The sequence below is a fragment of the Anomalospiza imberbis genome, chromosome 15 (assembly GCF_031753505.1).
Source record: "Anomalospiza imberbis isolate Cuckoo-Finch-1a 21T00152 chromosome 15, ASM3175350v1, whole genome shotgun sequence".
NCBI classification, from domain to species: domain Eukaryota; kingdom Metazoa; phylum Chordata; class Aves; order Passeriformes; family Viduidae; genus Anomalospiza; species Anomalospiza imberbis.
In genome coordinates, this window is record NC_089695.1 from 12,948,704 (window position 1) to 12,961,687 (window position 12,984).

The following is a 12,984-nucleotide window of genomic DNA, read 5'->3' on the forward strand; positions in this document are numbered from 1 at the left end:
AGCAGATTGTGGTTACTGCATTGCCATCACACTTCCAAGCACATTTTTCCCTTAAGTGTTGTCTTTTCAGAGCTCTTCATGCCATTTTTTATTACATTGATATTCTTTTTATATTTACTTTGCTCTTACAAAGTGGCACGTATAAAGGCAAGAAATTTTTCAGTAAGTTTTTCATTGCAGAAAAAAAATCAAAACAAGGAAAAAACCCAAAACAAACAAACAAACAAACAAAACCCAAACAAACAAAACAAAACCCCACTCCCAACAAAACCAAACCCAACAAGTGGGATAAAGCAGCAGTGATTTTGGTTTTTGCAGCACTAAGTATCCTTCTCAAAATCAAGATAACTGTAGGCTCAAGATTAAAGGAATATATTTCTTTGAAAGAAAAAAATATTTGGCTTCTTTGGTTTCTGACTTCCATGCATCTACAACACAAACCTTTTACTTCTATGACTGGCATAAACTGACTACTATTTTTGGTGAATTGCCAAAAGCTGAAACCTAAAAATGTGTCAAAATATTCAAGACCTTCTAATACACAGTAAAGAAACTATTCATGTTCGTTGCATGGGCTCTCTTACAGATGGAGGGCTCCAGCATTCTGTGCTGCTGTTGAAGTATTTTTCCTCCATATGTAGAAATGTTAATGAGAAATAGCTCATTGAGAATCATCTGAGCTTGAGTAGCTGCCAACTCTTGACATCACGGCCAGGAGTTCCACAGCACGTTATCCTCATCCAGCACTTCTTGGAGAGCAGGGTCTGTTCCCTGCTGCTCGTTTGCTGCGTCGCACGTGCCTGACAAACCCTCGTTGCCAGCAGCAACCCCGGGACCAGATCGGCGGGGAGCGTGGCAGTAAGTAAAATAGGGACTGGTATGACTGGAATGCTCGAAAATCGAAGTTTAATAAAGGAAAAGAAAAGGTGAGCTAACAATAAATGTGCAACAGAAATGTAAGCTGTACACTGCAGGGGGCTACACCGGAAGACCTTGAAATGAGGCAAACACAACCTTATATAGAGGGCAGGGAACCAATGAACAGAAAGAATCAGAAACAATACCTTATATGGAACATAAGATTAACCAATCAGAGGGTAGGGTTCAGAACATAGCCTTATAAGGAATAACTTAATTTACATAACTGTTCCCATCATTCTTTTCTTCTCACCCATCTCTCACCATAACCTGACTGGATGATATCTATTCTGGCCTCTCAAAATACTGTTAATGCAGTGTGGCTGGTTCACAGCCCGTTCTCTCCAGGACAGACCACCACAATTCTCAGAGCCAGTGGTGTTTCCAGCAGCATGGAGACACCTTTTGAACCATCCTCCAGTAATGAGGAGGGATGAAATAGCTCTGGTAGGATGCTGACGAAGAGGGATCCACTCCTGCTGGAAAGGTGCTTCTCCACCAGCAGAGCCAGTCAGCTGATAAAGGGACAATCCTGGAATCCAACTCTTTCACAAAGGCTTCAGGCTCCATTTTACAGTTACTTCTCACCCAACTGATAGAAAGCTTCAGTTAATTTCCAGGTTAAATCTATCCATGATCAATTTATTCTTCTTTGCTCCCGTGCCAGTGGCACCATTAGCTCACAGGGTTCTGTTCCTCAGTTCATTTATAAAGGGAAATCAGTTTTCCTCTTTGAAATGCTCCTTGTAGACACATCTCCTTGTCCGCAGGTTACCTGACCTGCATGTCTCTAACTTGAATGAGTCTCCATTGAACGTGAGCAGGCAGAGGTTCACCTGGCAATCCAGCACCTCACACAATAATACTGATCCCTCTTTATCTCTGCAGGATATGCAGCTTCTGTTATCTCCAAAGACTAGGTTTGACTTTTTAGAGCTATATAAGTCCAGTGGCTGAGAGTCCATTTGCAGATTGATTGATGTGTCAGGTTGGTTTTTCTCCTCTGCTGAACTCTCCTACCCCAGCAAGAACTGTTGCTATATACCCTTAAATGTGCATAATTGCTATATGTCAATATATTTTAAAAATAGAATGACTTTGCAGTTTACACTATTGCATTTACTTTGATTTTCATTATTCCAGCGCCCAAACTCATATGTTTATTAATCTATAATATGCTGAGCATCTTCTGAAATGAAGATTTCTCAACTTTGTGCTATTACCAAATTAAATTCGCACACTGAAACATTTTTTGTTTGCATATATTAATGAAAATATTAAATAATATTAGCCCTAAGGATGATCTACAGTTTCGCTGACAGTATAAAATTATTCAGGATAGTAAAAACTAAAACTCATCATAAAGTTCTGAGGGAGGAAGAAACTGGCAGATTAAATTCAATGTTGATAAATGCAAAGCAATGCACATGGGGAAAACAACACTAAATACACATATGCAATGATAATCTCTAAATTAGCCATTATCATTCTGCAAAGAGATCATAGAGTCGCTGCAGATTGCTCAACAAAAACATCTGTTCATTGCCCTGCGGCAGGCTGGAAAGGTAAACAGAATGTAAGGTATGAAAGCAACCAAGAGTAGCAGGAAAAGCAGCTCCATGCCACTGAATGAGCCCCAGATTTGCCCATACTTGAACACTGCATGAACTGCATCAAAAAGGAACAGGCAAAAAACCCAGTGAAGACACAGAGAAGGACAAAAAAGTCAAAGACATTAGATGGTTTCTGCAATGGGAGACATTAAATAAACTCCAAGCCTTTAACTCTGAGAAGAGATGATGGGATGAGGAAGTGGCAGAGCCATAGAAAAGCCTTTTCCTGGCAGGAAAAGGTGAATGAGGAGTTATTCTCTCTATTCCTGTAAGAGGAACTTGGGAGCATCAGATGAGATCACAAGGCAGAGCCTCTTTATCAGACAAGGACGGAGTGGATGCTCCCTCCTATCTCACCCAAATTGCCAATATGCATGCACACATAAGCAGTGCCATGACAGCATTTCCCAGTTTTCCTTAGTTAAATGGAATCCATGAGATGGATGAGTGCTGTGTTTTGCAAGAATAACTTCCTTGGAAGTTATTCCTTGGAATGCTAGTGTTACCTTACACAACTAGGTAATATTTTGTTCTTTCTTTTTACAGAGGGACTATTCCATATCACTTGTGTAGGTAAGCATTTGGTTTTAAATGCTATGGATTCTTTTATACTTCCTCTATCCTCTACACTTGGAATATTGCCAGCAAACTCCCAGTGAATGGCTGCCAAATTGGTCTGTGACTGCTACAGCACCCATGAAATTAGTGGGACACAAATGCGTATTGGCAGGAAATTTGATCATCAGGAGATCAGTTGTCACTTTCAATGACCCTTACTGACACTCTGATTCTTTTAGTTGTCCTACATAGAAAATAAAAATAAAGTCTGGTAAGGAATACTAGTCTGGGATACTCAGTTTTGGAAATTAGGTTTTTTCCCAGTTGTCTGAAGCAGCTAATCCTTCCAGATTGCCTCAGGGATATCTTAAATCAGATTAAGACAGCATTTACACTGACAGAGTGTGGGGGCAGTGGGGATCAGAACATCTTGTGCGGGTCCCACTCTACAGGTGGAGAATTCCAAAGATTTGCTAGACACACACTGCATCAAAAGGAATAAAGAGCCCAGATGTCAAGAGGTCTCTGGTCATCCCCACAGAGAAGCACAACAGGCACAATTCCCAGTTCATCTGTCAAATGGAGAAATGTCTCTGTGCCCTGGACCCTCAGAGGAATCACAAATGGAAATATTGCCTAAATACTGCTTTGTTTGAGCAGGGCCCAGAGAAACAAAAGCACTCACAGTTAATTCCCAACTCTCTTGAAGCCACATATCTCCTTTTTCAGGGAAAAAGAGTTAAGAAAGTTTTATTAAAACTCCCTCAGTTGGTTGGAAATTCTGGCATGGTGACTGTGTATCTTACTTAAAAGGTCAATGAGAATCTCATGAATAAAACCTAACTTTATAATGAAAGCACAGTATTTAAAATTTCCCTGGATTTCCTTGCTCAAAACTGATTAAGAACAGACCTGCTGCTATCCTGTAAAATGTTTCTAAATGAGTCATCCGTTCATCAGCAAAGCCCCAAAAGTTCAGATGCAATTGCTTCAGAAAGAACATTTTCAAAACTATGGCATATCAGTTGGAAGATGCTGATAACTTCCAATTGGCAGGAGGGCCCTGCTAAAAAAAACTGAGATAACTTTGCTTTTAAGGTTTCCCCAGCTGACTGATCAAAAACGTCATAACAGAAAATTCAAAGGTCACATTTTCTCAAGTGTCGCTGAGAACCCACTGTCTGAGAAATTAGATGAGATTAAGATGCAAAACACTGAAACACTTTGAATCAAATTTAATCTTCTGATGTTTTGCTAACTTATTAAAAAAAAAAAAAACACCAACCAAATTAAACAAGGTGGGGGGATTTGTATTTTAGGAAAACCATACTGGAAGTACAGCACTGCCAGTGGGGTTAATAGACTTGACTAGATTTTGTTATTTTGCTTGAGGAATTGGTCTAATTCATATCAGCTGAAAGCACTTTTTAAGATTAATTGAAAGAAAAAGGATTTTCCAGAGTTTATATTTTCATTAATCTCTTCTAGATATCTCTGAAGGACAAAATTGGAGGTCACTTTTACTGTCTATAGAAACCAATCAGAAAACTTGAAAATGAAAAATTTTCTCAAGATGGTAACTAAGAAAAGATTGAGGATTTTCATCCACAATTACCAAAATCTTTCTTTTACTAATAGAAGGCAATTTGTTCAGCTGCTCCTGGACATAGCAGCTGAGGATGGGTCTGGTAGTTTTTTACAAGAAGTAGTTGATTTGAGACATTGAGTGGAACTGCCACGGGGAAAACCTTTTGAAACATGTGTGAGGAGCCGTGCATGGTCTATCTTGTTGTCTCTGCTCATGCCATTCTTGGGTACAACCAGAGGAGTTTGTTTTTCCTTTCTCAGATGTTGGCTACAGACTGTGCAGGCAGAACCAGGCATGTCTGGGGAAAGGGGCACAAACAGGAGGATACAAGAAAAAGGAATTGGGGGCAGCAAAGAGAAAAGGAACTCTCTACAAAGAAAAGCCTTAGAAAAGCCATAAAGAGATACAGAAAGGAATGCACAGGACTTTCTCAGGGTTCAAATACTGCAGAGTATAACCCCCTGTCTCACAACCAGCAGCAAACATAGAGCAGTGAAAAGTTTTGAGGTTATCCCCACACATGGATGAGGAAGATAATCTGCTGAGTCCAAAACTGTTGTCATAAGATGAGAAAGGCTTTTTTGGTATGCAAGAGGCTCTAGCAGATTGGAATAAGGGTAACATGTCTTACTAAAATGAATGATTTGCAGAGGAATAAACAAATGTGCATTTGCTTCATTTTTAAAAGTTTGATTTTTCATTACCAAAATTAAATCAAGGAAGCAAACAAACAAACAAACCCCTGCCAAAATCCCATCTGGCTTCCCTGCCTTCCTTGAAGTTCTGAGATATGTACTTGCTGAATCAGAATGTAGATATAGGGCCTTCTTTTTAAACAGCATCACAGCCACCTGCCACTGTTTAAATACAGCAGGAGCTGGTTCCCCTTTTTGAGAAGTGCTATCTCCAGCCTGCAGCTCACATTCCACAGCAGGAAAGCAGCTTGTGAAAAAATTCACTCTGAAATACCTCAAGCTCTACTAGAACTGAAAGCAAGCAGTTTCAAAGGCTGTTTACCTCTATGATTTTTGGGTTTGTTTTTGGGTTTAGCCTGTGTTTTTATTCTCCCTTTTAGAAAACCAGTTCAACCAAGCTCAAGTTAAACAGTTTGGGTGGGGGTGGGCCATATAGAAGCTGATGGCCATTTTTTAAGGAGGTATGAACACTTGTTTCTCTTTCTGCAGAGGTGCCAGAAGAATGGGAAATGGGGACCTCAGTAGGACAGAAAGGACGAAACATCAGAGCCTGGGAGCAGCTGAGAGCAGTGTGACTGCCCTCAAGGAGACAGGGCAGAGTAGGGACAAGGAAAACAACCTCACCAGGACCTTGCAGGGCAGGAGCTAGGGGGAGAACCATCTCCTCCTGGGCTGTTAGGATACCAAGGATGCCTGTGAACAGGACCGAGACCCAGACACTTGAATATTCCTGGATGGAGGGGTTGGAAACCCTTGCTGGCTGTCCCTGTATCTCTAGGAGGCTCAGGACATGATCAGTACTTGAATAACATGAGTAACTGATGCTCCCAAGCATCCCACAGGTCTGTCTTGAGGGCAATAATCCAAAGACAGTGGCTCTCTGAAGCCATTTTAGATGGCAGCAGCCAAAGAGCAAGACTTAGAATTACCCCCAGAGACAAACTTGGCACCTTTCTGCTCAAACCTGCATTTAGGAGAAAGTCACAGCACCATGGGAACCACAAATGTAAGGTACAACAGTGCCTGCTGAAGTGCTTTCAGATTCCCCACTAGCAAGAGATAAATCTGTGAAGCATTATTGAGCTTTTATTTGTTCATTTAATATTTTCAGATATTAACAAACCCTGCAGATTTGGTCCTCTCTGCAGTATGAGGTGATAAGGATCTTTTCCATCACAGAGTGATCAGTTTTTCCTTCACTCACAGTCTTTATTCCCTATGTGATAATGTGGTAGCATGTTACAGGACCACTTGACTTAACCGGAATATGTTTTTTTTTGGGTTTTTTGTTTGTCTGTTTGTTTGTTTTGTTTTTGTTTTTTCAACACATTCATGTCTTACAAACACTTACTGTAATCCTCCTGGAACAATCCCTGTTTCAATTATTAAAGTAACTTTTAATGAAATTGTTTAAAATTCAAGGTTGGTCTTTGGAGCAGACTTCAGCCTTGCTGTGGTTTTTCATTCCTTGAGCACTGGCACTGAAATCAAGGTTTCAGATGAGCCACCAACTTATGTCTGTGAACCCCACCAGAAATACTTCTCTATCCATCTCTCTTCAAGCTTGCCTATGTATAAACTACTGCTGAAATAAATTTCTTGGATGGTGATTTTCTTATAATTTCCACCAGTTTATGGAACTCACCTTCCCTTTCTAGCAATAGATTGACTCCTTGAGATGCCTAGACAAAAAAAACTTGAACTTGCCTTTGTCCTAATAAAAATCTCTACATTATGAGGGCAAACACAGACAGCTGCTTAATTCATTAGATAATTAGACTGTTAATAAATTGGACACACTTCTTCTTCATCCTATAATAATCATGACAACTTCCCAAAAACATTTATCTATATTTTTCTTTTCACTCCACTACATTCAAGCTCATTTGTGGCCTCTCTCTTTGTTTCACTTGGTTCCTTTCAAAGCTGGATGCCTCTCCCTAAAAAGCAGTCTGGTACCCCCAAGAGTGACAGTCTGGGAAATGGAAACCTGGCTCTCATTTCTCTTTCCCAGCCTTGATGCAAAGCCTCTCCCTTCCTTGGCTGTGCAGTCCGGAGACAGGGCCTTGATGCTCAGCAGGACTGAACAAAGCTGAAGCAGTTCCCAACACATCTCATATTCTCTAAATCCATCTGGAGCCTTTGGACTGTCTTAGCAACATTGGAACAAAATTTTAAATAATTTCACTTGACAAACACAGAAGCATAAAGTGTTGAATTTCACCGCTGTTCAATAAGAACATTCAGAAGTTTATTTTCCAAGCAATGCTTCAGACTGAAAAGCAATGTCATGACTCTGGAGAATGACTCTGGAAAATAGAAAATAGGTGAAGGCTAAAGAACAAGCTAATATGGATTCCTCAGGCAAGAGGTTGAAAGTAACTAAATAAGACCGTTTCCAAGTTGTCCAAAACCACAAATACTTGCACGTATCCTTTCCATGGTTGCTGACTGGGTGAAGTCCCTTGACTCTGTAATTTTATACCTGGCTGCCTGAAAGAGAATAGCTGTGGGAATGCCCCTGTTGTGGCTGTGTGGCTGATGCCAGATTCTGGGGTGGGCAGCTGGAGGTTCCTGAGCCCTCTCTGCCATGCCACAGGACTCTCCTGCTTTTCAATATCTCTCCACTCCACCGGTCTGTGTGGTACCAAACTCAACTAGGGCAATAAATCGTAGCAACAATCAAAGGAGGGAAAGCCTGGCAAAGAGCAGGAACAGCAGAAGAGGTCCATGAGTCCTGACAGTCCAGTTCCAGCCTCTCCCTCCTCCAAGAGGGCTCAGGCAGCTCTCAGCCCCATAGATGACCCCTAAGAGCCCACGTCCACAACATGAACATGAAGGGAGGGCAAATAAAGAACAGAGCTTGCCACCATATGCTTAATCTGCAGGTTAATTGCTCCACTATTATTGTATTTAATTGTTCCCAGTGAAGTATTTCTAATTGCTTTTCTTTATACCCAATTGAGTAATAATAAGAATATTAATAATAAATATGCCAAGAGTTTTAAGCAGAAAATTATAAAAACCATCTCCCATGCAAGCAGGTGGAGGAAAGTGACTACGAGGATGAGAAATGCTTCTTTACTATGTGAAATTGAAGAGGAATAATAGCAGCTGGCACAGGTAGGCTGACACAGCCACTGCTTTGTGTAAGTTCCTGCTGGGAGGTGAACTAATGACCAGCTGCCTCATTTCCCCAGCACAAACTAGAATCAAGCATTTGCAAAGTTGTGTGCTGATAGTATACACATTTCAATATAGCCACATGAATATTCATGAGTGAAAACCGTTCTACTTCTTAATAGAAGCTTATAGCCAAATGCCAAGATTTTTATCCAGAAAAATCTCTCATTTAGCTGGGTGGGAGATCTGCCCAAACTCAGGCGTTCATGAGCTCATTTTAAATGCGTGCCACGCAAAATGGTTTCCTGTCCTCCTTCACCCCCAGCACTAGATTAGCACATAGAAATACCAAAACTCAATAGTGGCAACTGTATTTTTAACACCATGGGGAGCTGCAAATACTCAGTTCCAGAACAGCAAAGGCTCTTCCTCTAGAAAAATCCTGTGCTGTACCAGGCAACTTCTCCAGTGGCTTGGTGTCTCATAGCCACACAACAGGCTGGAATGCCTCAAGGGGTTGGTGAATGGGAAAGTTGCAGAATAGTGGAGTTTGCACATTCCCTGAGTCCCCCAGCTTGCTGGTTTGCAAAGCACTTTGTGAGATTTCTGCATGGGAAATGTTGCTGGAAATGCAGGGCTTTGCAGTGGTTCCGGAGCAGCGCTTCCCCGGCGAGCAGCCCTGCTCAGCTCAGCGCTGTCCTTTGTCAGGCAGGGAGAAAGCGAGCCCTTCTTAATCACCCCCAAGTCAATGAGGGGCACTGCCACCCTATCACTTGATGATTAATTACTGCATCTGCAGGCAGGGCTGCCAGCAAACTCGTGGGCATCATCCATGACGCATAAGCAGCCATGGATTTAAAGAGAAATGTGTAAGGCACGGCAGAGCGCGGGCTCAGGAGGGCACGGGGGGGCCTTGCCCCACTAAATCAGCATCTGCCACCCAGCAGCTGCAAGGCCAACAAAGCTCCTTCAGAAGGAAACAAGAGAAAGCCCTCAAGCCACTGGAGGAAACTGTGTTATTATTCATCTTAGTCCCAGTGCAAGTATTCAATCTCTTCCCACCCAAATGTTCCCAACATAATGATTTCCATGGGCACATCTAATGCCACTGGTGCTGGAAATTCATGAGAGAAACACACTGGGGATCTTAGTGTTTCACTGGGCTCTAAGAGATCAGACTTTGGGAAGACCTGTAAGTACCTCAACAGCTGGGAATTCTGATTTTATCCAGTGTTGTTTTATTTACCCTGTCTGTGGGCATGGCAGAACTGGGGAGGAGAGGGGGTGATTAGTTGTGAAGATAGGACAAAGAAATGCCCTTGCAAACACACACAGCCCTGCTGCAAAGATGTGCCCAGGAGATTCACAGGAAGGGGCAGGTTAGGATTTCTGTCTTCTGAGCTACTGCAGAACTGCTTGTCCCTGGGGAAAAAAAAAAGAATAAAAGAAAAAAGATTATGATGATTTGGAATTAAATAAAGGAGTTTTTAAAGTATTGCTTTTGTATGACTATATCCTCTCCCAGCCTGGCACACACCGGAGGGTGACACTTCAGTTCCATCCACTCCTCTGGGCCTGTCCCCTGGCTTAGAGCACTCATGGCACAAGTGGGTGGCATTCAATTTTCATTGCTCCTTTGTCCCAAAGCTGGAGGCATCTTTTTGTTTTAATGGCACATTGTGTTCCTTGACAAGACAGAGCTAATGTCCTGAGTGGGATTCTATTCACACAGCAGCAGTGGATTAGAGATTTGATTTTCCTTTTTAACAAATCAGTATAGCAGATGGCATTGGGAAAAGAAAGTGCAAACACTACAGGGATGTAGCAGAGCTTCCCAGATCCTTGCTGCATGGGGAACAGCACTAAAAGGCAGATCTGTGCAGGCCAAGGAATTATGGATATTCCCTCCAATTTTTTATTTCCCCTCTCAGAGCAGAGACCCCCTGTGCCCCCAGATGCCAGTGCTCTCCATAGTTAGTTTGATCACAAATAGTTCAGTGCCATTCCAGTTTTAAGCTCTTGTGGGTTCTTACTGCTGTTATTGCCTGCTACATCCAAATAATGAAGCTGTCACATTGCAGGGGTGTAATGGCCGCATTTTTCCCTGCCCAGGGTTTTGTGACATGGCCAGGTTACAGTCACAACCTACTGCTGGACCTGAGCTGTTGGTACGACTTTGTGAACAAATGCTGTTCCTCCCTCTACGGCTCCACACCAGACCTGAACTCGGCCCCAGCTGGGACTGCCCGAGGGCATGTGGTGGCACTGTGACAGCAAGCACACCCTTCTGTGAGACCCCAGGGGCACCAGAGACCCGAGACAGGGGGCACTGCACTGCTCATTTCTATCAAGGAGATTCCATAGAATCAGAGAATACTTTGGCTTGGAAGGAACTTGTTGAAGGTCATCTGGTCCAATGCCCCTGCCATTTGCAGCACATCTGCAACTTGAGCAGCTTGCTCAGAGTCCTGTCCCACCTGAGCTGGAATGTTTCCAGGGGTAGGGCATCCACCACCACTCTGGGCAACCTGGGCCAGTGTTTTACTACCCTCACAGCAAAACACAGCAAAAATTGTCTTTTTCATATCCACCTACATTGACTCTCCTTCACTTTAAAGCCATTCTCCCATGTCCTATCACTTACATGTCCATGTCAGAAGTCCCTCTCCAGCTCTCCTGTAGTTCCTTAAGGTACTGGAAGGCTGCTGTAAGTTCTTCCTGAAGCCTTCTTTTCTTCAGTTTTGACATTTAGTGGAGGAAATTTGGGATGCACTGTCACCAGCCAATCAAAGTAGTCACAAGCAGTGTGAAAGAGAATTAACCTAGGGAAGCTCTCCATGTGTCCAGTACACAGCAAGGCAAGACACAATATGTAGGAACAGATCCCCTTCCTTTCTCCATGAAGCCACAATTTACTCAAACAAAACAAAAAAAACAAAACCAAACCAAAAAACAAAACAACAACATTAGAAGAATCTGCCAGCTGTTCCTGGGTAAAACAGCATAACATATCAACAATATTTTCACTTCTCGGCTCTTGACATCCACTCACCATTGTGGACTATTTAATAACTGAACGGAAAAGGAGATGCTGCAATTTCCTCTACAGCTGCATCTTCTCTTTGTCCTGATCAACCTTATATAGTTTGAAGCTTCTTACAGCTAAGTAGCATCAGGAGGGCATTATCAGCAGCAGTGCCCTTACCAGACAAAGCCACAAACCCACTCAAAAGTCACTGCATATATTATTTCTTTTCAACAAGTGAAATACATCTCACTGTGGTTGTTTTTTATTAAAGCATTCTGAAGTGTTTCTGTGCAGCATGCTTTACACTTAGTCAAGTGCCCTTCGCACTGACTGCTGCTGGAAGTCACCTTTTTGGGACCAAATTTGTCTCTTAAAGATAAATAACTGGAGGAAGGAAATAGAGAGAGCCCTTAACACTGCAGATTCCCTTGAATTTTGTACAACAGGATGGGGGATGCACCTCCAATGTGTGGGACAGGGGGCAAGGCCCTCTCTTTCATTCATGGTAGTATCCAAGGGACAGCACAGAGCTAAATTTCACCTGTGAAATTTTGTAAAGTGCAATAGAGAGGTCTGTTTTGCCCAGAACAGTGAACCTGGAGAGCTGCAGCAGCCTTGGGTGGTGCTGCTCCCTCTGTCCTGGAGCACCAAGTGCCTCCCTCCAGCAAGAGCCGTGACATAAGCAGGACTCAGCTCCAGCTCTCTCCCTGCTGTCAGCAAGCAGCTGGCAGCTTCTTCCTGCAGCTCTGCTCAGGTGTGCTTGTGCAGGTGGGCACTCTGCTCCTTACCCACTCCACACCTCGCTGTCTCCTTGCACATCCATCCTGCAGCCACAGGGAACAGCAGTTATGCAGGCAAACATCCTTCCCTATGAGCAAGTGAAACAGCCAATCCCACAATTAACCCAGCGAAGGCAGAGGGATTCTTTAGTCTCCTATTTTCAATTGCCAGACCAGTCAGGAGGCTGCTACAGCCTGAATTCTTGTCCAGATGAAAGGAGAAAATTCATAGCAGCATGTGGAGTCTCTGTATCTCACTCCTGGCTTTCCCTTTTTCTATTGCTGTTCTGCTGGAGTCAGAGTTTTGCTCCAGCCAAGCAACCTGTGGCAGTGGACTCAGGCAAGAGGACACTGACAATGAGAAAATGAGTGGAGAGAGACATGCAGAAAACCACAGCAACAAGGAAAAGAAACCCCCGGAAACACAATCTGAATAGTTCAGCTCTGTTTCGGCAACTGTCTCAGAAGACTCTGTTAAAGCAAGATTTTTTGTGCTCCTACCTTTTACCTGAAAAATAAATAGGGAACAAGGAGGAAGCAGAGTGTTCAGGCTGGTTTATCTGAATGAGATGCTGACTCTTTTATGGATACAGAATTTCAGATTAACAAGGAGATAGATGCTTCTGACATGTTTTAGGAGTGGCTCCAGGGACACAGGTTTTCATCAGATTGGATGCAGTGA

The 12,984-nt window shown here is 42.8% G+C and overlaps 1 long non-coding RNA gene across 1 annotated transcript; it reads left to right on the forward strand.

Moving 5' to 3' along the window:
• The first annotated feature begins 1,024 nt into the window (after positions 1–1,024).
• On the forward strand, positions 1,025–3,360 carry LOC137482825 (uncharacterized). Its single transcript, XR_011004235.1, has 3 exons — positions 1,025–1,405; positions 1,807–1,906; positions 3,078–3,360. It is a non-coding gene; the product is annotated as an uncharacterized lncRNA (long non-coding RNA).
• Positions 3,361–12,984: the final 9,624 nt, after the last annotated feature.